This window comes from Polistes fuscatus, unplaced genomic scaffold, assembly GCF_010416935.1.
Source record: "Polistes fuscatus isolate 324 unplaced genomic scaffold, CU_Pfus_HIC Scaffold13, whole genome shotgun sequence".
Lineage (NCBI taxonomy): Eukaryota > Metazoa > Arthropoda > Insecta > Hymenoptera > Vespidae > Polistes > Polistes fuscatus.
In genome coordinates, this window is record NW_025113031.1 from 4195438 (window position 1) to 4220315 (window position 24878).

The 24878-nt window shown below is 31.3% G+C and overlaps 1 protein-coding gene across 4 annotated transcripts in view; it reads right to left on the reverse strand.

Annotated features, from left to right (window-relative positions):
- LOC122513677 overlaps positions 1 to 20864 on the reverse strand; it is a 48561-nt gene extending 27697 nt beyond the window's left edge. For 2 of the 4 annotated variants that reach the window (XM_043630097.1, XM_043630094.1), the window contains exons 1-2: positions 20749 to 20864; positions 20182 to 20389 (exon numbers count right to left, since the gene is read on the reverse strand). The gene's annotated coding sequence lies outside the window, so the exon portion shown is untranslated. The remainder of the gene's footprint in view (positions 1 to 20181; positions 20390 to 20748) is intronic. The other 2 variants (XM_043630096.1, XM_043630095.1) reach the window with 2 other exon arrangements.
- Between the last annotated feature and the right edge of the window lie 4014 nt (positions 20865 to 24878).

Genomic DNA, 24878 nt, shown 5'->3' on the forward strand with positions numbered 1-24878 from the left:
TTCCCTTTTGATTATTTGAATTCTCCAACAGGGTGTACCCATGTTAAAACCCACGTTGTTGGATGTGCCATTTTAAAAGCAAATACGTGTTCGACCAATGACAAAATCGAAATCGATTCTTTCCAGCGGTATTTCATTAATTGATAGCAACAATACTACGAACTATAATCGATTTACGTCACTCCATCGACTACCATTACGTTCATTTAAATTTCCCCGAGGATTCCTTTAATTTCCGATCCGCAAATAGACAAAATTTCGCAGATAATCATCTCGAATTAATTCGACTAATAATATTTTGCCCATTTTTCAAAAAACAAAAAATGCTTATCCTTTTTTTAATTAAAATCCGCCTTTTTTAGCGCGGTAACTAACGTGAAAGAAAAATTTCTCTCTTTAATTAAATATCGCGAGGAAAGATTACAATTTGCAATTTATTTAACGCCTACGCGAAATATTATAGTTTTATTTAATTCGTCGTTAATATAACTCGCTATTGTTATCCGTCCAGTGAAAAATACTCTTTAAAGACTCTCCGACTAAACACTATTTTTGTTTCGTTTCAAGTTTCGACGAACGAACGGGTTGCCTATCGTCAGGGGCTTGAACCTCCTCTCGAGCAAGGAAGTATGGAGTGAAGTCTATTTCCAGGGGATGCCAATTAATTTTATTTTATTTAAAATATTTCAACGGAAACGCGAGAGAAAAGAACGTACATTAATTTATCATGATTATTTTTTTTTTTTTATTCTCATTTGAAATGCTCTTATCTCGTTTCTTTCAGCGTTACGATTCATCGAATCGTTCAGAGGTGTGGAGAATCTTACTCGTTCTTTAAATTAGCTGTGCTCACTCGAATTTACACGGGAAAAGCATTGCCAAGCATCGTTCCTCTCAACGCTGTAATTACCCTATCGTCTTTACTTTTTTTTTACCTCCTTTTATCCACTCATTACTACCATCTCACCTAACTTTACCCTTCGTTAATTCAGCAACGTATTTATTGTCTCTCTTTTCCCTTTCTATTTCTCTCGATTCCGTTCAAATAATAATATTTGTCATAAATGAAAGTAGTCATTGCAGTTACGTGAAACAATGAATATACACAATTGGACAATTTATTTTCAATGAAATATTTTAATAATAAATGATACACACGCATCTCCAATAATTGTCTTTCAAATTATAATATTAAATTTAATCGTTTAAATTAACTTATTCATAACGCAATTACATATAAAATGCAATTAAATGTTTACTTATGAATACACAACGATCAAGTTTCTGTTTAGGGGGGGGAGAAAACACATTATTATATTATATTTATTCTATATTTTATTATCGAGGATAATTATTTGAAATCAAAGCGTTGTTCGATTAATTATATTAATGTTAAACCTACCTACACGTGAGGACAAATTATCGCGTTCCTATAATTTGTAAGAAATATGATGAAAATATATAAAATGTATATTATTACAATTTTTGATAGAAGAAAATATTTTGTTCGCTATCCAATCGGTTAAAATCTCATTCTATATTAAAATATATGTTTTTTTTTTTTTTTAAGTATTCATTGACCATTCACGGTAAGGATAGGTATACGTGAAGTGTCGGTAGGTTTAATATTAAATAAATAATGAATTTAACCATTGGTTAAACCGAAATAAACCGAAGAGAGAATGACGCTCAAAGAAGGTAGGATGGTGTTGGAATTGAACGTAATAGAAAAGCAAACGATGGTGGTAAGAAGCTAAAGCTAACACCTTACGATTAAATGCGCCTGCGTGTCGAGTTGTCTCGGGTGCACTGAGCCAAGAAAAATTTAATTAACGAGAGATCTCGACATAGTGAAATCTCTCTCTCTCTCTCTCTTTTTCTTGTACCTTTTCTCTAGCATTCGTCGAGGAAAAGGTGAACCGAAAAACGATGCGATGTTTGTTGCTGCTTTAACACACAAACGCTTTTTCTACAATTACTTTAACAGAGAATCCAATTCGGGATTTTCTCTGGGAAAGAAAAAAAAAAAAAAAGATACTGTTATTTTCACTTGTTTATTTTTCGTTTTATTCCGTAGCCTAAATTTTTCGATTTATTTCTTTAACTTTGTATCTTATAAAAAAAAAGGTTAATTCAAATATTAAATGAATATATAAATATAATAAGAAACGAAACGTGGAATATAGAATGTATCGTTAAATTTTCATAATCGAACTATCCCCATGTAGAAAAAGAAAAGGGATAAGAAAATTTCGAAGTTAGATAAAGAAAAAGAATTAGTAAATAAAGTCCTCTACGGTTTACCGAAAATCCGATTTAACATCATCCGCGGATTTAAATTTGGTGTTGGGTAACCTTAAGCAAGGGTTACATTTCTAAATCCTTGCCTTGCGTGAACTCGAGATAAACGTAGTTTTCAAATCGTGGTTTAGGATTTTCCTAGTAAACCGTATTTTATACTTTATATTACTATACACGCGAACTAAACAACAACCGTCGATCGTTTTCCACGAACGTCGAAGAACTTAAAGAGAAAAAGGGTGAGCATTAGAAAGGGAAAAAGAGTGAGGAGAAAAAAAAAAATACGAGGAGAGTGTAACCGTGACCTCTTAGCAAGCAAGTTCATAGCTTGACTCTACAATTTTTTTCAGTGAGTTTCATTAACAAGGGGAGAACCGAGTTTACAGGAGACCGATTTTATTTTTTAATTTTGCATAATTTTAGGGATCCATCAGAACTCCGTACACTGTGTAAACAATAAGACTTAATATTTAATACTTTTGTTACCGCTAAAGAAGTGCAGAATTAGTTATTCCGCAGATTATCTAGATAATGTGCAGATAAACTAGGGTGATCTGTGTTAAAATATCGTAATTAAGGAAATGAATTTGCGAAACATATGAAAAAATTATGCTTACTTATTAATGCAATTTCAAGATTGCTGACACTTCGAATTAAATAGCAATTGGGGTTTTTACGACAAGCACACCTTTCTGTGATACGTTTATATTTTGTAGACACATTTTCTGAAACCCTGCTCAAGTATCAAGGGATTGTTTTATTGCTGTTTAACGTAAAAGTTATTTTTACATCAGGGACATCTTCTTTAACGATACTTTAAACGATACGGAAGCCGTAAACGTGTACATTATCTAAGTAAAATACGGAAAAACTCTTGATTCCGCACGTTAACGGAACAAATCAGTTAATTCGCAGATTAGCTAGGTAACGTGCACATTAACGATTTTTGTACTTTAGCGTTAACATTTTCTAAAAAATGAAAGGGAGAAATTATTTCAAGCATTAAAATTAGCGTCAAGTAATAATAAAAGGAAAATAAAACAACAAGAAGAACAATTCGAAAAATAGTAAAAGTCAAATTCGCATTTGTTTTTCTATTGTACGATATTTTTATTAACTCGCGAAAGGATTGAAATGAAAAATCTTGTTCTTTTTTACACTCTACACTATTTTAATCTTCGTATATGTATATTTTCTCTTTTTTCCATTTATTTTATTTGTAGATATTCATTATATTTTATTTTCCAATACTGTTTTTTATCCATACAAAAATAAAACAACAAACAACAGATGGATCAACAAACAAAAAATTCGGAACTTCGTTCTATATTACGTTGTTTTTATTTTGTTGATAAAAATGATTAGTAATTGAACCCCCTATAAAGAAAAAGAAGAAGAAGAAGAAGAAAAAGAAAAATATATATACGAGATAATTAATTTCACATTTTCTACGTTCGATGTATAATAGAAGAAGTAGGAAGGACAAGAAAAAAGGGTGGTGGAGGAAAGGGGTGAAACTAAAAAAAAAAAGAAAAAGAAAGAACACTCTTTTCATCGCGGCTTTTATCTCAATATTTTTCCTTGATAAATTCCATGCCGTGTACGAATAGAGAGGGTAAGGGGAGGGGAAAAAAATACAAATCTTCTTGAAGGAAGATAAAAAGGAAGGAAGAAAGAAAGAAAGAAAGAAAGAAATAGATAGAGGCTTTCCTACTTCCTTCTACGTTCATTTCTACGTGCTCGCGTTAATTTTGCCGCGAGCTTTTAGCGCCAGAACAAGAAGGAAAAGAAAACTAAGAAGGAAAAGAAGAAAAAGAAGAAGGGCAAGAATAAGAAGAAGAAGAAGAAGAAATTTCTACGCAGCGCGAATGATTCTTTTTCCAGCGGTTACAGCAAATGAAGTAGCTGCGCGTTGCCATTCCTACCTTCTATCACTGTCAGGTGTAACCGGTGGCTACTAAAAAGAAAAACAAGAAAAAGAAAAAAAAATATACAGAAAGAGAGAGGGGTGGGGTTGGAGAGAAAGGGGGGAAGAAAATGTCAGAGATAGTTTTTTTTCCTACTTTGAAAGAATCCTCTTTTTTTCTTTTTTTTTCTTTTTTCATTTCCCTTTTTTATTCCAACCTCTTAAGAAATTCGAATATTTTGTACCACGTTTTCGTTTGGAATATTTTAATCATTCCCCCTTTCCGTTCATATTAATTATAGTAAGTTTTTTTTTCTTGTGCGATGACATTAGTCATCAATTTTTGATTAAGAAATTATCAGGTGTTTTATTTTCAAACGATAATTGAGAAATTATTTCAGATAACTTGTTGGTTACGAAATTAAAAGAAGATATTAGAATAGGGGAATAATACCTGTTGCCAAGAAAAACCATGAAGGGTTACACTTGAATTAGTAATAATATAACATTAGATAAGAAATATGAAAATATGATAGATGATTTCGAAAAAGTTTCGCGTTTAATGAGAAAAGAGTGTATATTTGTCTCTGTATACGCGAGTATTCAGTTAAGATTCTCAAAACATTGAAACCGTTAGAAGAGCAATTTGCTGGCAATTTTACGACGTTAACTGAAGATTGAAATGGTAGTTCTATCCTTTCTTCCTCTCTTCCTCTCTGTTTCAAAGTAGAACCAACTCATGGCACTTGAATGTTTCATCGTTTCCTATCTCGTTTCTATGTATGTTCTATTTTACTGTACATTTGGATATACACAAATACATACGTATGTTTATCTCTATGTGTATCTATGTAGATCTCTCTCTATCTCTCTCTCTCTTTCTCTCTTTCTTCTTGTGCATAAGAAAGGTACGAAACGTGATACGTCTTCGTTCGATTTGACGTACTCGTTAAGTTTCTCAAACATTATGTTAAGAGCTATCTTTAAACGAGTTCGATAAAACAAATCATTATTATTATCGTCAAATTTTATCTTACGTTAGATATGCACGAACTATTTTATATGCTTAACAGAAATTATGATTTACTACATATACAAAATCATTCTCTTTTTGTTTTGTTAGTTTATTAGGATTACATTTAACGTGTTCAATATTATTTTAATTTATCGTTTAACTTGTGTGTGTGTGTGTGTGTGTGATATTTTAATATCGATTAATTATAATATTATTATTATTATAAAATGGTGTATATATTTCTATAGATAATTATGATATTATATAAAATAAAAGATGGATAGATAGAGAGAGAGAGAGAGAAGATAGAAGCAAACAGCTTAGCTTCCATCATGTTAGGAACGTAGGAGTATCTTTCGAGAATGTCGTTCGTGGAACGTTGAATTTTGACCTGAATAACTAAGCCAAGTTGAGATGATTCGAATAGGTCTCTAATTGTAAGCTTAATGATGCCGAAAGTCTTATCCCTAATAATAATAACGATAATAATAATAACCATCATCATCATCATGATCATCATCATCATCATTATAATCCTCCCACGCATAACAAAATATATTAAACGATATCGTATACGTCACAAAGCCCTGCAATTAAATTCCTAATTTTAATTTTTAAAAAATGTTTAATATTAAATGTCATTAAATAAATATAAAGTTCCATATATTCCTCCAAACCCGAAAGGGGCGGAGTAAGAATAAATAAAATAAAATATAAAGTTCCATATAATAAATTCGAAAATATTAAGTCATCAAAATTATCGAATAGTTTGCAATCGATAGAACGAAAGAGAGAGAGAGAGAGAGAGAGAGAGAAGTAAAAGAAAAAAAATGTGCTGGAAACTTTGTAGGACATTACGTCGATAATAAATGAGTATGACAATCGCAACGATTCGATACGCGTCGAGTGCACGAGCTTAAGCTCGTTTGCTAGGCATTTTACGAGATGGCCCTTTTGGCTACAATTTCTAGGATGCTTTCTCAATTTCTACGAACTCTCTGGATTCCTCTTTAAAACTGGTAGCATCAAAGCACGTCTACACGTTCTTCGTTTACATAACTTCCTTGATGCTATCATTTCATATACTGAGATTGCTCCTTTAAACATATAACCTTTAAACTATTTACACATACATATATCGCAGATTATTTTTTTATATTATTATAAAACAAAATGTTCGTTATCATTCAACAATTCAATATGTTATTTCATCTATTTATTTTTCTTTCCTTTCTTTTACTTTTCTTTCTTTCTTTCTCTCATGAAACTAATACTTTTTTGAAAAGAATTCTCCTCTCTTCCCTAGCGTGTTTTCGCGTTCTTTCATCTTTTTATTCTTCTTTCCTTTTCTCTTTTTTTATCTTTTTTTTTCTTTTTTTCTTTTTCTTTTTTTTCTCGTGAAAATAATACTTTTCGAACAAAATTCTTCTCTCTTCTCTATCGTGTTTTTAATTAATTTCTTTTTCAACCTTCGTGACGTCCCATCACGTTTTCCTATAGAACATTTTTTTTACAATGATAGAACTAGACCACGAGAATAACTATTTCAGTAGTTCGACTAGTCGTAGGTTAGTAAACCAAATTTTAGGGGTTTAGATAAAAGACGAATAAGATCCATTTTCCAGTAGTTAAAACAAGCAGTCAGTTAGATAGAATTCTAGTAGTTCAGGTAAAGGGTACAACGTAACGAGACTACAAGTCTCTTATTCACCAACCCTTATTTAACACTAAATTTATCACGTGAGGTCAAATGACCGTGTTCTGTAATTTGTAGAAAAAAAAATAAAATAAAATACGATAAAAATGAATAAAATGTACATTATTCATTTATAAACAAATACAAAAAAATATATTTGCTCCGCTATCCAATTGGAATTGGATTGGAATCACATTTTATATTAAAACATATAGTTCTTTTTTTTATTTTTTTTTTTTGTTAAACGATCATTTGACCATTCACGATAGAAATAATATTGAAGTAAATATGAAAAATCTGTACGATAAGGATAGTAGAAAGAATGAAATTGGATATGACGGAACTATTACATACGATAGATGTTGCTGTATGGTGAAAAATAACTAAAGACAGATAGAATAAGCAAGACATAAAGAAATCGATCGAGGAAATAAGAAAGAAGAGACACGAATGTTGAAAAGGGAAGTAAATCAATGATATTTAAACGATAGTAGACGAGATGAAATTGTATAACCCGGAATCGATAAATGTGACATGTTTTGCGATACATCAAATTCTCAAAGAATTTTAAGTTAGATATTTTCAAGGAATAGGCCTTTTTTTATATTATAACGAATAACAGAGATATTTAAGTGTTAACAATTAATGGAACACCCTGTATGAGCACCACCCTTCCTTATATAAACATTGTCCCACCATAAAACAATTCTGATAAACACTGATGTGAGTAAAGTCGAACGATTTAGTTTTGTTTAAATTCTCATGGGGTTGATATTCTCATAGGGCCCAAATCCGACGAATTCCCAAATCCAAGAAGAGTTATTCGCAAATGAAATTTGAAAAATGAAATACGTTCCGACGTGGTGGTATTTTTAATTAATTGCACAACGCGAAGATGGAATTTTTAAAAAGGGCCAGAAGAATTTTCTTTACATCGTCGCGTTCGGATAAAGAAGATGCGAGTTATTGAATAATTTTTTCTTTTTTCTTTTTTTTTTTTTTCGATAAACCAAAGTGCGAAATGATGGAAGAAAGAATTTTGTCTACATACCGAAACGTTTAGTACATTTTTGAATAGTTTCACTGGTACAAAAGGCGAACACCGTGTTCTATCGATGTTGGCCCTTCGAGACTTTTTTTCTTTCCCACTATCTCTACGAAACTTTATTCTCGTAAAACCATAAAACGTTACGTTATATGAAACTAGACGAGATAGTTATTATTCCTCCTTCTCATATATCATCTTTTTTTTCCCTCCTTTCCCCTTTTTCTTTTTTCTTTTCCCCCATGTGTCGGCTTTTCTCGTTAAACTATACACAAGTTTAACTAAATTCTTCTATCATTCTTTTAAATTTTTATGAACTCTCGCGAAAAATCGTTTCGAAATATTATACAATAATTTCCTTTTTTTTCTTTTTTTTTTCTTTTTCTTTTTTTCTCGCTTTTGCACCCATCCGTGTTACTAATCGTGACGGTAATTAGTAATTCTACTATATAATTATGATAATTAAGTAACGTCGATCGTATTTACTTTGAAATATATTATTACTTTGAACGATAGCTAACCCCCATGACAAACAATCAACGTTTTAATTTCAAGATTATATATTTGCCGATCAATTAATTCCGTACTTTGTTTATTCTCTTTTTCGATATTAATGAGAACCATTATCTTCAAGAGTACATAGGAAATAATAATAATAATAATAATAATAAAAGAAACAAATAAAATGACAATAGTAACGTATTGTAAAGCAGAAAAGAGCTTTAAATATTTATATTTGGCACACACCCAATCTGCAAATACATATAATTAGAACACCTCGTTTGTGTGCATGTGCATGTGCATGGGTACACAAAAATACGAATAGAGTATTACACACGCAAACACGCGTTATACGTACACATGGGGTTACGAGAACAAAATGCATTTATACATTATTCAAATCACTGTGTGTTACTACTAAAGGTACCGACAGAAAAAAAAATAAATTAATCACGTAGGATATGCTTGTTCCAATGTTACTAAAAATTACCACACCCGTCGTATAACGTTTTCCTTTTATTTGCATTAACTAAATCATTGAATTATTTCTACGCAGGAAAATTTCACATGGGAAATTTTCTATCTTTCTTTTTCTCTTTAACTTTCTCTCTCTCTCTCTCTTTCTTTCTCACACACTTTTTTACTTTCGTTCGGACTTAATCGGAGATTTGTTCAAACCTGTTCGATCAAAACCGCAATCGAACTCGGATTAACCGGACTTGAAACTCTGACTTTCCTGAGTCTTTCCCTAAGCACACGACTATTCCTGATAATCACTTCGTATTAGCATGATCGTTTCAAAGTGTCCTCTCCTTCACTCGATAAAAATCTACATCTACCTGTGTACGCGCGTATACGTGTGCGTTTGTACAGATCGGGCCAAAAGTTGTCCTGGATCGATCAAAAAATGAACGAAACTTTTTCTGAAATCTTATCGAGCACGTGATATTATGAATTAGGTTCGTAGTTCATATCAAAAATAATGAAATAAAAATTAATTTGGAATAAAGTTACGGGAGAATAATTAGGTATGATTATTCATTTTAATAATTGCATAACAAATAATTATTGTTTGATGGAAAACAATGACATATCGAGAATAGAATGGACCAGTCGGAAGCTGTTTGAAGATCCTGGCTGCAACGCGAAGATAACGTTATTATAGCGTTCAAAGAGAATCCCATTGGTATAGAAATGTGTTGTTGAGAGAGTATTTACTTGGATCAGGACGAATCCGATGATCGTGTTTTAAAATATATAATAAACGCGTTATGGAAATGTAAAACAAATTATAGAAATGACTAAACATAATCTCTTTTGTTAATTTGTATTATCAATGTAGACATTTTGTTTGAATTTTTTCTCCAATCGGAATTTCATTATTTTAACATTCGTCATTTGATATGATCGAATGGGATAGAATATCTCAGTTATGGAAATATCAATCAAATTAATTCATCGAATATTAAACATCTTTTACACATTGTAATAGATATTGAATATATCAATATTGAATTAATGATAATTAATTGGTTACGCGATATTTAATTATTAATTGTTCTTTTTTATTTTATGTCGAAACAATCGATATATTATTTCTATGTTATATAAATTAATATTATATATATAATATTTAAAAAATATGAATTTGGATTTGTGTTGTAAACGAACAAAAAAATGGATAAAAAAAAATGATTAAGAAAATATCGAAAGAGAAAAGGTAAACCACATAGGTTTATACATAATATAAAATTTTTGTAAGATAAAATATCGAAACTAAATCGACCATATAAAAATATCTTCAACGTTTCTCGGAGAAGAAAGATTTCGTCGAGGATTTCAAAATTCGAACATTCAAGAAAACGATTTAACACGATAAATCCCAAGGAGGAAACGCAGCCATACGTGAGGGTGATTGCTACGAAAACGAATCGTGAAAAATAAGCCGAATCTTTTTCTCGGATCTTTTTTTCCTTCTTCTTTCCTCCTTCTTTTTCTTTTTCTTTTTCTTTTTTTTATATTCGTCTACGAAGGGAGGAAAAAAGAATTTCTTGACTTTCATTGAGAGTCGATCGAGTGCGGATTGTCAGATAAAACATTTCCTATCCTCCGTGTTTCTTGATTTTCTATCACATTGTGCGTAAAAAATTACAAAAAAGGACAAACATGATTGAATACATAATTCAGAGGCAATAGTATGGAATATCAACATATATTTAGAATTATACTAAATAGGTTGTGAATTTAGTGGTTATAAATTATATTTAATGCAAGACAACGTTAATGAATAAAATAATCTATGTGTATATCAATTGCATAATATAATACATTAAAAATTAAAAGTTAATTATCGGATAGTAACATTTCACGCATGATAAAAGTAATAGCCATGGATACATTTTTTTAATAGTCGAGATAATCGTTAATGAATTATTTCAAAGAAACCGAAACAAAAAAGAAAAGAAATCTAAATAAAAAAGAGAGATAGGATGAAGAAGGGGAATGGGGAGGGGGAGGGGGAGGGGGAGAGGAAAGAAAAAAGACGTGACGATATTCGAAAAGTTTCATGGGGGGGGAGGGAGTTTGGTCACGTAAAGATAACGCATGAAAGTGTATGGGAGAAAAGAAATAGACGTGTAAAAGTATTCACAACATGGTAGGACGGAAGAGGGTGGAAAAAAAGGGGCTGGAAGAAGTAGCATAGCAAGCACATCTGGATCTGTGTAGACACCTGCTATCTCTGTTCCGAATGGGAAAACTAAACGACTTTCTTCTTCTCCTTTTCTTTTCCGGAAAATCTTTTTATCCGAGTTTGCGATTTATTTTTACATTTTTTTTTTTTTGTTTTTTAAATCGATAATGAAATTTTACGTTAAGACCGAAAAATAATATGAAACGATAAAATTGTATTCACCGGTCCTGGAGTCAAAAGTAGAATCCAAAAAAAAAAAAAAGAAAATACACATAAAAATTAGAACCTTCATTGAAAATATATTCAGAAGGTGATTAGAAAAATAATAAATAAATTCACGAAAAGTAATATACATTAACGGTGTTACCGATCACACAGTTTTTATCGAAGAAAAATTAACTAAGACTCGGGGTTTTTTTTCTTTGGTTTTTTTTTTTTCTTTCCTAGACGTTAAAAGGATCGAAGTTAACTCGTAGATAGGAAAGAGGTATGGGTCGAGTCGAGTTTGCGACGTTGAGAAAGGAACAACCAATGACAATAGATATTCGAGGGATAGAAGTGCACCGATCGAAACCACCTGTGCTTTTCAGAGCTTTAAAACGTTTTCGATTGCCGATCTCGCATCAACGAAGACGATGATAGCTTTTACGTTTTCGACGAATCACGGTGGTAGACCTTGTTCTCTATCAACGCGTACATGCATTTTTATTCGCACATTTATACAGAATCATCTATTAAATGTATACGATTGGAACAAAATTACTAAATTATAATTTTCATTTGATTATTATTTTCCAATTGACTTTTCCGTTTGAATCGTAACAACTCTAATTATATAGTGTATGTATTTTTAATTATAATCACGTATCTAATTAAAGTATATATTCGAAACAAGAATTTGATATAATATATATCATGGTACGTGTTTTAATTATGATATGTATCATAGAAAAAAATAAGGGAAAAAAAAAAGTATTTTGCGTAAAAATATTTTATATTAATATTGTTAAAGGAAAATTTATAAAAATTATTCGTTCGTATAAAAATGGTTCATTCTACATGTATATGCATAACTCAGTGGTTTAATAAACGAACGCAAATATATGAATGGCGGAAGTACGCGTCGCATACTTGATTCAAAACGTGAGCTTTGTGAAAGTCTCACAAACGCCGGACATATCAATGATACGTTGAAAAGCTTTACGAATATAAAAACGTATAGTATGTTTTTTATTTTATTTGCAATAATTCTTTTTATCAAACGACTTTTCTTCTTTTTCTGTTTTTTTTTTTCATTTGGGTATGAAATAGAACAAAATCCAATCCCAATTGGATTCGTTCGTAATATAATATTATTATACGTTTGATATTCGTTGATATTCGTTGATATACGTTGATATACGTTGATTATTCGTTTTACCGAACGAATCAAAAAAAAAAACACATTTTACATTTATTTTCATATTTGTATTTTTCTTTTTTCTTTTCAATTTTTCATTCACTCCAAATGTATTTACTTTTCTAAATCGCAAGTTCCGATAATTGTATTAATTAAAATAACGACACTAAGGTGGGAACTTGAGTAGGGTCAATGAACCAAGATTAAGAGAATCCCACGTTGATTTAATTAACAGGTAGTGTAATTTAAGAAGAAAGAAAGATAGATAGATAGATAGAGATAAGTAGATAAATAGAAAAAAGAGAAAGAGAGATAGAGAGAGGGGTTAGAGGAGGGGAAGGAAAGAAAGTACTGCCTGGAACTCGATTAGCGATAGAACTAATAGTTACCATAAAAAAAGGGAAGTAAAAAAAAGGAAAAAAAAGGAGCATAGAGAAAACTAGGTATATTGCCTTTCCATTTTCCACGCCTACATAAAAAGAGTGAAAGAGATAGAGTGAGTGGAGAAAAAAAAAGTATATTATCCGATAAAAGTCCATCGGTTATATTAATTTACGGTTGGATTCGCGTTTTACCAGGTTAATGGATGGTCCGACGAGATATCCTGCTTTTTACCCACTTGCTATGGTAACACCATATGCCGTTGAGGATCTCATTATTTTTTTTTTTTATTTATCAAACACACACAGGCACGCGCGCACGCTATGTCGTTTGTTATGCAAAATTTCTTCGCTAAAAAGAAAAGAAAAAAAAAAGAAAGAAATAAATTGAGAGAAAAACAATGAAAGAGAGAAAGAGTAAAGTTCGATCCAAAAACTTTCGTTATTTTATTTTTCAATTTTTCCATTATAATATCTCAAGTACGTGTCTCATGTGAACATGGAAGACACGAAAGAGATAAATAAATGAATAATTTTACTTTTATTCTCAACATTTTATACGATTTATGAATAATGGATTACTTTTTCTTTTTCTTTTTTCTTTTTTTCACTTTTCTTTTTAACTAACGGAAAATTTATTAACGGTCGAAGAAAATTTTTTGCAAAGGAAAATGAAGCCGCGTGTGTGTCTACTTTGATTAAGAATAAAAATTCGAAGAAATAAATTGGATATCGTTGGAAAATCAAATTACGAACGAAAATAATATAATATCTTTCATTAGGATATATAAAAATACGTGTATTATCTATTTTACGTTTGTATATATATAAGTCCTATTGTTTAAACATAGTCGACAAGTCTTGTATGAGAATACGAATCGATAATTATTAATCAATAGGTATAAAAGTATAATCACAGAATATGAATGAATATCTATAATTAAAACTATGCCAAGAGAGAATCTTCAACGGAATGAAAATTTAATTATTAGATATAAATATATATATATAGAAAAAAATTTGTCGTATCTTCTTTTTTTCTTTAATTTCATTTCCTCGTTAAAACCCGTAAGAAAATCATTTTCCCGTGATAATTATTAATCCTAACTTTCTCGAAGATATTTTTCTCTTTGAAGATTATCAAAGTTTTTGTTCTCTCTCTCTCTCTCTCTTTCTCTCTCATGTTTTTCCACCTTTCTTTCACTCTTTCATTCTCTTTTTGTTACTTAGAATGGTCTCTTCTCTTTAATTTAACAGCCCGTAGCTTATTCTACGGATATAAACGGATGTTTAACTACATCGATAATGATGGTGGATCAATCGATTGTTCTACATCGAATCTTCCATCTCTATCTATCCATCTATCGATTTATTTCTCTCTCTCTCTCTCTCTTTCTCTTTCAATCTCCTTTAAAAGGTAACAGTAACTTTGGAATAGTCCTTCGAGGGTAACAACGGAAGCCTATTCTATCTCTACTCGAGTTACTCAGACTTCGAGAAGATAATACAAAGCGTTAGTTCGTTAAATACATTTAAGACTCCATTTATCGGAATGTCCGTTTGCTTGAGGTATTAACAAACTTTTTTCGAAACGAATTGAGAATTATTTATCCTTATTTTTTCTTTCTCTTTCCACCTTTCACTAATAAATATATTTTATATCTTTTTTAGATTGATAAACATTTTTCAATGATTACTTTCTTTATTCAATTAATTCACATTCTACTCTATGACTATAATTTGTTCAATAAATATTTTCCGTTTTTTTGTAAATGGTCGAGGAATGTTCTGTTTCGTGAATAATACGTTATTATTAATAATATTATTGAAAAAATGTGTGTGTTCTTTGTTATTGGTAATAATTGTATTAGTACATTCCGTTCATCTTTATATTTTGTACTTTATGTGTTATTTTATTTAATATTATTTATATTTTAGTTAATATTAGTACTATTTTATATTATTTCATACAATTTTATCTAAATGTTTTCTCCAATAATTTTGTAAACAGAGTTAAGCTCGTAAATAACTAAATATTATTATTATTATTATTATCATTACTATTATAATTCGATAATGATAAAAAATGAAAGTTTAAGGAGCATTTTTTTAACGACATTATTAGCTGTTTCCAAGGATAGAGGAAATGAGAGGAAGAATAAGAAGAAATAGAAGAGGAATGCGGAAGAGAGAAGAGTTAGGAGAGGAGGATAAGAGGGAAGAGGAAGAAATAAATTTATTCAGAAGGATGGGAATGTGAGGAACGACGAAGACGATAAATCGTTAAATTTGGTAAGGTTCGCTTATAAAAGTCTCTGCTTGAAGAAAATCGATTTTCTCTGGACAATTACGTTTTTTCCGCGAGGGAAATAACTCGAGGGTCAATTTTCCCCTTAGGCTAGAAAAAGAGAGAGAGAGAGAGAGAGATAAACAGAGAGATCAATGGACAAAAATGAATAAATAGTTAAAAATTCATCCGTTGTGGTCAATGTTTATTGTTCGTTGAATTTCCACCTTGTTTTTTTCTTTTATTTTTTTTTGATGTGTATATATATATTTGATTTTTTTTTTCCCCCATACGATATCGACGTTATCGAATTTATGGATAAATAAATAAATACGCATGTCACAGAGAGTTGAATGACCGGTTGCGTAATAAAAAAATCAACGAATAAATAAATACAATAAGTGAAAAAAAAAAAAAAAAATAGAAGCGTTAGGTGCATATTGATTGTTACCAAAGAGATGTCTCGATCGTGACAATAGCGTAATTGAATTTAAAAAACAAGAAGAAAAGAAAAAACAAGGGAGAAAATTATTACAACAAAAAAAGAATGATTCAAAGTGTCTCGTTTTTATTTTCTCCTTTTTTTTTTTCTTTCTTTTTTTTTTCGTTTCGTAACAATCATTTCTTTACAATCGTTGCCTTAGCAAAGACATGTTTGTTGAGACCATAGAAAAGAGTTTTGCAACAGGATTATATAAGTTTTGTGTAGCTGTGTATATAATCCCGTTGCTTACGTCCTGCCGATTTCTCACAATCGTCCTTTTTTTTTTACGTTTCACGCTCAAAGTAAATTCTTCTTTTGAGCCCTCTTGATAAAGGTCTGATTCAATACTTTCCTTGCAAAACGTGGAATAGAATAAAGGAAACTTCCTTAGATTTTTCCTTTTACCATAGTCAGCACATTCATATATATATACATATATAATATTTTAGTTTCATGTAAATGACGAGCAAGAAAAATATATATTCTGTATGAATTTAAAAAAAAAAAAAAAAAACAAGAAAAGAAAATAATAATAAAAAAGATAAGGAAAAAATAAAAATTCCAAATTAATCATCTTAAACCGATCCGATATTTGATTTAATTTTCCTTAAGTAAATCCAATTTTTATTTCTACGAGATATGAATTTCATTTTTATTTTGTATCAATTTTATATTTTATTCGTATTCGAATTTATTATCGAATAATATAATTTATTAAGTAGAGAATTTACCAATTATATTGTTTTATATACTTTAACAGATTCTTCTTGTATTCTTTTATGCTTTCAAGTAGATAAAATGATGTTTTTTTTTTTTCTAAAGATCAATATTCGATGACGATGATTATTGCAATGATCATTATTATGACTCTTCCTTAAATCATTCAGGTCAGCAATCGACAGCAGTAAGCACTCGTGTCGACGAGATATCGAATACAAACCGCTCTCGAGGAAAAAAACGCTTCCACCCTCCTCGATTTTCACGTGACGCGAACGTGCGGTAGACAGATAAATGAAATATAAAAAAAAATATAGAAAAAAAGATGGCGTTTTATCGAGAAACATCTTCCTATGTCAATATTTTCGATTACACGAACTCGAGCACATTTTATACATATACATATATATATTGATTGACTTTATAAATAAATTAAATTAAAGAGCGCGAGAGGAAAATCAAATAGAAAAATGAAAAACCCTTTTCTTTTCCGACCAAACTAAACAAGAATCTCGAAAATGTGTACGTTCAAAAGGAAAATTAAATTCAATCGCAATCGAAATCGTTCGCTTGTATTATCAAAGATATTATTTGCAAAATAAATAAATCATCTAGCTCGTATATGGTGTAGGTAAAATTTGAAAGGTCAACCTCCATAGGAAAACTCCATTCAAATGCAAGCATCGTTGATTGCGTTTAAATCCCGCTATTCGTTATAATAACGATCATAAAATTAATAAATTTTAACGGGGAGAGAAATTCTTGCATCATTTGTGAACGCATACGTGACTGGTACTTTTTCTTTTTTTTCTTATTATTTATACCCTTTTGATTTTATTCTTCATTATTATCAGTTAATTTTATGACCACCACCCTTTCTTTTTCTTCTTTTAATATAAATAACACGTAGCAAATGTAAAAAAAAAAAAAGAATATAACTCCCACGTTGATTAGAATATTTCTGTTAAAACCGCTGTCTATCATCTCATTAAAATTAATATACAAAATATTAGAAATAATATGCAAAAATATTCTAAGGTATAAAATTAATATATATTGCAGATAATAAATGCATTTCAATTTTTTTTTCCTTTTTTTTCAATTAGATTTCCAATAATTTATATGATTTAAAGCAAAAGAATAATATATATATATACAAATTAGCTTCTTAAATAAGATTTACACATCTGTGTGTAATGTTCTCGACGATTGATCAATAAATTCATCTCTCTCTCTCTCTCTCTTTCTTTCTTGCTTTTACACGCCTATTTATTCCATCTTAAAAATCGATCCAATCCACAGCATCACTTCAGAAGCCTCAATCCAAATGTTGAAGTCGACCGTATTTGAAAGACGACGTGTGTACTTACCTTTCGGCTTGGCTTTCCAAGTTCATCGATCGCGGTCCAGGAAAGGGTGAGAGAGAAAATGAGGAAGGAAGAGAAAGAGAAAAAAAAGAAAAAAAAAAAAAAAAAAAAAATAGGGAGGAAAGAGAAGATAAAGAAGTGCGAGACAAAAACGAGGTTGCAACGCCTCTACGAGGCTGTTACGTCAAAATAAAAATGAAGACACGTTCCCTTTTCACAAACTCTCATTTTCTTTCTTTCTTTATTTCTTTTTTTATTTATTTATTTATTTCTTTCTTTCTTACTTACTTTTTCTACCACCTTCCTCTTACAATCTCCCCTCTCCTTTCCTTTTATTTTTTTTTCCCTCTTTACCTTAACAACCAAATGTTATAGTTACTTTCAAGGTTCTAAGCATGGAAGTGAAAAGAAAGGTCGAGCAGATTCGAGTATACTCGAAAAATCGATCTATTGATTGAGAGAACTATTCAATTGTAAAGAATAATTATAAATGGTCAGGATGTGTTGTGTTGGTAAATGTCGATTATTGTGTGGGTGGTCTCACTAAAGTCATACAAATTTATTCATGAAAAATAATTAGATAAATAGTATTAGAAAATAAATTGATGGATAAGTGCATTTAATTTTTTCTTTTTTTTAATTACAGCTATAATTATTATTTTGATTAGATAATTCATCGTAACAATCTGTTGAGAATTAATATAATAATCGTTTTTTTTTTTAATTAGAAATCATTTTAACGCGAAGTATATTTGACAGATATTTCTGGAGATATATAATTTAGTTTAATCTTAATTAAATAAAATGTATTCGTTAGAAATAAGGACTGTTATATGTGTGATACACGAATGTGTGTGTGTGTGTGTGTGTGTGTATGGAAAAAAGAGAGAGAGAGAAAGATAGCTTGGTTCTCTTGTCTCTGAATAGGTTGCATCGACGATAGACATCGTCTATTTTTATCGGGGCCGTGAGCACACGCGCGCAACCGATACTTCAGCCCATTTTTCGTCAAAAGACGAGTAGATAGAAAGAAAAAGAGAGAGAGAGAGAGAGAGAGAGGGATAGAGAATATGAAAGAGAAAGGGGGAGGAATAGATAGTCCTTCTTTCTCCCACAAAGAATCGATAAAAAAAAAAAAAGAAATGAAAATAATATATGGAGACCGGGAGGGAGGCGAGGGGGGGGGGAAACTCGAAAGTATCCGAATTGCCGGCAACACGTGGTGGCATCTTTTCTTTTCTTTTTTTTTTGACAATCATTAACGCGGATCCTTCGAATAATACGTAGGAACTTTAACGAACTTTTCATTCGAAAAAAATCAATTTAGTATATATATATTATTGATAAACAATTGCGTAAGAAGTAATCGAGAATAGTTGTACGTTAAATGTTAAAATGTTAAAAATCGACTGATTGATTTTGACAAATCTTTTCTTTTTCCTCCGCTGTCTTTTTTCTCCCACTATTTATATTTTTTTCTATTCGTTCAATTAACATCGCACGTATCAAAGGTAGATTTCATTGTTCAGAAAATCGGCTCTCTCGCGTGGGGGTAGGAAAAAGGAAAAAGAAGAAGAAGAATAAAAAAAAAGGAAAAATAAAAGTAGATAGTTGGAAATAGAAGAAAGGAAAGAAGAAAAGGAAAAAGCGCCATGAAAAACAGTTAGTAGAGTTCACTTTGGGAAAAAAAAAAGAGAAAAAGAAGAGAGACGCCGGTTAGAGGATCAATTTGATTGCTCTCTTCCACAGAGGGAAAGACTACAAAGAAAGAACCGAAGTAGACACCACCCCCGCCCGGCCGGCTTCTTCTTCCTTCGCCAGGACAATGAAATTTTTTCGTTACGATCCGAGGACAAGATCAAATATAAACTACTGATTCGAAATTGATGAGAAGAATCAATTTCTTCGAAGAACGATCACGAATACTTCGGACCGTAAAACAAGGGAAACAAAGAGAACAATTCTACGTGGAATTTGAACGAATACTCCCCCTTCCCCCCCCCCCCCAAAAAAAAGAAGAAAATAATACGATAAAGGAATAAAACGAAATACAATAATTACGGATCGTGTAATAACGTTTTCTACGTCGTCGATCGTGATTCGTGACAAATTTGTAAGAAAAGAATAATTCAAATAAGAGTTCTTCGAATCGAAATATCTTTCTAAACCAAGATCATAGAAACAAGAATAATATCGATCACTTCAAATCAACGCAATTAATTAGAATTTCCTAATCGTCCCCAACTGTTCAACGAAGAAGATAAAATGACGAGAAACTAATAGAAGATAATGTTAAAGCGAAACAAGTAGTATAGCCGTAAAAATGATCGAACATTGAGAAAAAATTCTAAACACAAGAGAGTATATATCTCATATTTATTGTAAACTAACCTGACTCGATGAAGCTGCTAATCAAATCAAAATCACTGGCCAGCCCCGTCGTCGTCACCATCCGCATTTAACCTCGAATATCTTGCACACGCAGGACGTGGCCTCGTTTCCTCGTTCCTCCTCGACGCCATCCTTTCCAATGCCTTTTTTCTTTCCTTCTTCCTTTATTTATTATTATTTTCTTTTTCCTTTCCTTATATATCTTTCACTATTTATATATTCTCCCTTATCTCTCTTTCTCTCCCCCCCCTCTGTCTCTCTGTCTCTCTCTCTCTCTCTCTCTCGAGCTCTCTCTCGCACTCTCACTCGAATTAAAATCTATTTGAATTAAATCATCGATGCGTCGTTTCACAAAAACAACAACAACAAATTCACGTAATTCACACCAATAATAATTTCAAAAAGAAATAATAATTAGACGATCATGAGTAATTACGGGGTAAAGAAATAATGCGAAAGAAAGGGATAGGAAAGGGAAAAGGAAATAAGAGAAAAAGAGAGAGAGAGAGGGAGAGGGAGAGAGAGAGAGAGAGAAAAAGAACGAATATAAAAGAAAGACAACACCACCGGTTTAACCGTTCCTCTCCTCTCTCCGTCGAGAAACGAAATCTCACACCAAGGACGACTTTGAAGGGGTTCCGCGAGCTTGCGCGACCCTCGCTTCTCGCACGACTGAACGAGGGACCTGGAAGCTTGGCTAAACCCTTACACATTTCTCCTCCACCCCTAAAATAGTTCTAGGTTTTCTCGTATGGGGGCACTACTAGCCTCGTTGTTCTCTCTATCTTTCTTTCAGCTACGCCTACGACTGATACACCACCCTACCACTACACCACCACCACCATCACCACCCATTTTACTCTTCCCTCCCCCTGTCCCTCCCCCTTCGCCGTTCACGTTTCTATCCCTTCGATAAAAAGCTTCTCACGGAGTCAGGGGATAATACCATAGTTTGTAGTTTGTTAGAATTCGCCTGGCTTACGTTTTTTATTCGTTTCCACCAATCAGATGGATGATGTTTGTTTTTCCTTTTTTCTTTTTCTATTCGTATTACTTTTTTTCCCCTGTCTCTCTCTCTCTCTGTCTCTCTCTCTCTCTCTTCTTTCCTTCCGTCGTATAAAAAAAAATATGTAATGAAAATGTTAAAACGGATAAGCGCGCGCATTGTCACGATCGATCTAATAAATCGGTATTAAAGTACTCTTATATACTTGTTTTAGAAATTCGAATGATTTTTTTGATGTATTTTTATTTTCGAAGGTGAAACACAAGCGACGAAGTTTATTCCTTCTTTTTTTTCTTTTTTAACAAATTGCAAAATTGTGTAACGAAAGCTTTGACAACGTAACAGAAAATATTGCAAGAGCGTTGGGAAAAGAAAAAAAAAAATGGCTCGTAGCGCTTTCAAGGATTTTATTGAATTTCTCGTTGAAAATGTCCCTTTTCAATAATTTCATTTGCAAGTTAATAATCATCGTGATGACAAAATGCTTAGGAATCTGTTAAAAATATATATACGCGTAATGTACAAAAAATAAAAAAAGAAAATAGAAAAAGCTTTTAAAATATTTAATTGATATTCTCTTAATATCCTCTTTTCTTCCTCTCTTCCTTTCTCCGCATAATTTTTGTTCTTTTGGAATTATAAAATACCGTTTAAAAAAAAAAAGAAAAACAAAACAAAAGAAATAAAAACGATATCCATTATGTTAACAAATATTTATAGAAAAAAATAAATAATCTTCTAGCAAGTTATATATTTAGCAAATTAAGTTAATTACGTAAAAGTTCGACGAAAATAATTTACAAAACGTCAACCGCGTTTACGTCTGACCCAAGCACGAGTTTTACTACTATTATCAAAGACGAAATGACCACGTCCCTGGCTAGCTTTTATTCTCCTACTGCACGGTTTTCCGTAAAACGATTTATTTCCTCCTTAACCCCCGATTCTATATATTAAAGCAATATCAGGTAGAGGAAACGAGAAAGCTCCGGTTTTAGCTTTTAACTCATTTCAAAATCTCGGCAAGATCTTCTCCTATTTCCGCATAGCCCTCCCCTTTATTTTCTTTTCTTTTCTTTTATTTTTTCTTGTTTCCATATCGAATATAATATATCATTTCGTTTATAATTTATTCAACGTGAGAAAGTAACGAGAGGGAAAAATATTACGCTGGAAAATATCGAAGCTGATTAAGAAGTAATACCATTGGTCTAATTTTTTTTATTTTTTTATATTTTTGTTCGTTTATTATTATTATTATTATTGTTATTATCTTTTAGTCGTATCTTTCTCTTTCTCTTTTTTTATTTTTCTCTTCTGTCTTTCTTTATTCTTCTCGACAGGAGCAACCACCTGTAACTCTGATCGTGAAAGAGAAAAAAAAGTGTCTCTCTTCTACTTCTTCTTCTTCTTCCTCCTCTCTCTTAAAAAAAGGCTGAATTTCAGCTTTTCCCTCTTCTTCTACTTCTACTTCTACTTCTACTTTTACTTCTACTTCCTTTACTTTCTTTCTTCGTCTAACTTTTTCTTTCAGCCTCTTCGTAAAATAGCCTCCCCAAGCGTTTTTCCTTTACGATCACAATCGAAGCGATTGGCAATCGAAGTCGATCACCAATCACACGCGACGATTCGTCAAAGATACTAATTCTGTCAAAGAAAACCTTTCCAACCTATTTTCTTCCACCTTCCATAATAACCCTTTTTACCCTTTAACCCCCCCCCCTTTTAAACCCTCATCCAATGACTATCCTCTTTCCGTACTGAATTATAATTCATATATATATCTTTTTTCAACTTTCCTTTATTCTGAGCATTGATTAAAATAATCATTTAAATTCGCTTACTCGCATTTTGATATAGAAAGAGAAAAATCATTGTTATGACAAAAATTGTATCGACGTATCGAATGTTCCAATCAATGTCGAAGCAATTCGACGTTTAATACAATTTTGTTTTTTTTTTTTCTTTCTTCCTTCCTTCTTTCCTCTCCGTTTTTTCCTCCCTCCCAAGCCCGCTACTCGATTTTTTGTTCTTTTTCGTCAATTCACTTTAACACCACCCGATTGGTATTCCCCATTCGTTTAAAACTCTGAAAAATAGTACGAGTGTCGTCTAAAGAAATCACCAAGCTCCTTTTTTCCCATCGAATCGCAATTCGACACCATTATCTCTTATTATAATTTAATCGCGTTTTATTTTATAAATGAACGAAAACAAAATAACAATTTTCTTCGTAGAAATGAAAAAATATATATTGTTATACTCGATCGGTACTTTTTAGAAACAAATTTCGTCGAATTGTTCTAACGTTTCGTTGAATTTAATAAAACAACGGCTTGAAAATTGTGGTAAGAAGACATTTTTCTTTCTTTTTTCTTTTTGATATGATTCAAAGGTCATACTCTTCAACGTTGCGAAACCAAGAGACAAAGATTTTCTTTACCTCGTTACGGTAGTAAAAAAATAAAAAGAAGATGAAGAAGATGAGGGGATGGAAGTGGAGGTGGAGGTGAAGGTGGAGGAGATGGAAGAGAAGGAGTCGTCTGACCTTTTCGTGAATTTTTCTTTAACTTGCTCGAAGCTACATACACCGTACGTATAATGTGACGTTCCTTCGGTCTGTCATGTTTCAAGAACTTTTGTCTGCACTGAGAAGGCATCGATCCACGAGACGGAGCTTATGAAAATGCAAAGTGCTGTCGGGGAAAATGAGGCTAGATGGAGATTTAACGATTAGAAAATAGAATAAAATGAAGAAAAGGGATGTGTGAGAGAGAGAAAGAGAGAGAATATACTTAAAACTTTAGTAATCAACATTAAAAGGTTTCTTACAACTTTGACATTAAACTGTATTGTCCATTTATTATTTTTGCTTTCGTTACGTTGACTATCTTTTTCTAAGAATGATTAAAGTTGTTGGAAAAATGTTAAAAGGTAAGAAAATTGAAACGTAACTTAGAAAAGAAAAGAAAATAATACACAATTTGGAGTGGTCTACGATATTTGCAATCAATGATCGAATGATATCTACTTTATCAACGGAAAAAAAACCGAAACGATACCGACAGTACATACTTAAATTATATGAAGATGATTATTTAATTCAGACGGTGAAAAAGTAAGCTACTCGAATATTTAAAAAGTTGGCATAGACCCTAGTTAATTAATTAATTATTTAATTAATTATTAATAATTACAAATGTGGAAACGTCATAAGTGGGAAATTTTTTTCGAAGTGCGTTTGCGCCTTGAATTTGTGGTTGAGCATAAGTATACCATATTTTTAACAATTTTTTAATGCTAAACAGAAGTACATAGAAGCTCACAAGTCTACTTTTCGCGTAACCACATTCATCTTAGTTACTAACCTGAACATCAATGGGCGATAGTAGATACTTAATGCGATGACGGTACAATACTGGAAAAGAATGCAATATTCTTTGAAAGTATATATAGTATAGTTATATTGTAATATAGAATTTTATATAATTATATTCAATTTTTAATATATAAACATGTGTGTGCCTTCAGAAATGCATTTATATATATACATTTTAAAATGAAGCAATTTAAGACACTCAAATAAAAAAGAATCCAGAAGGTTTGATGATAAATCCAACGATGATCACCTGTAACAAGAAGAAAACTATATTAATCATACAATCAAGTGACACAATAGCCTGACATATAA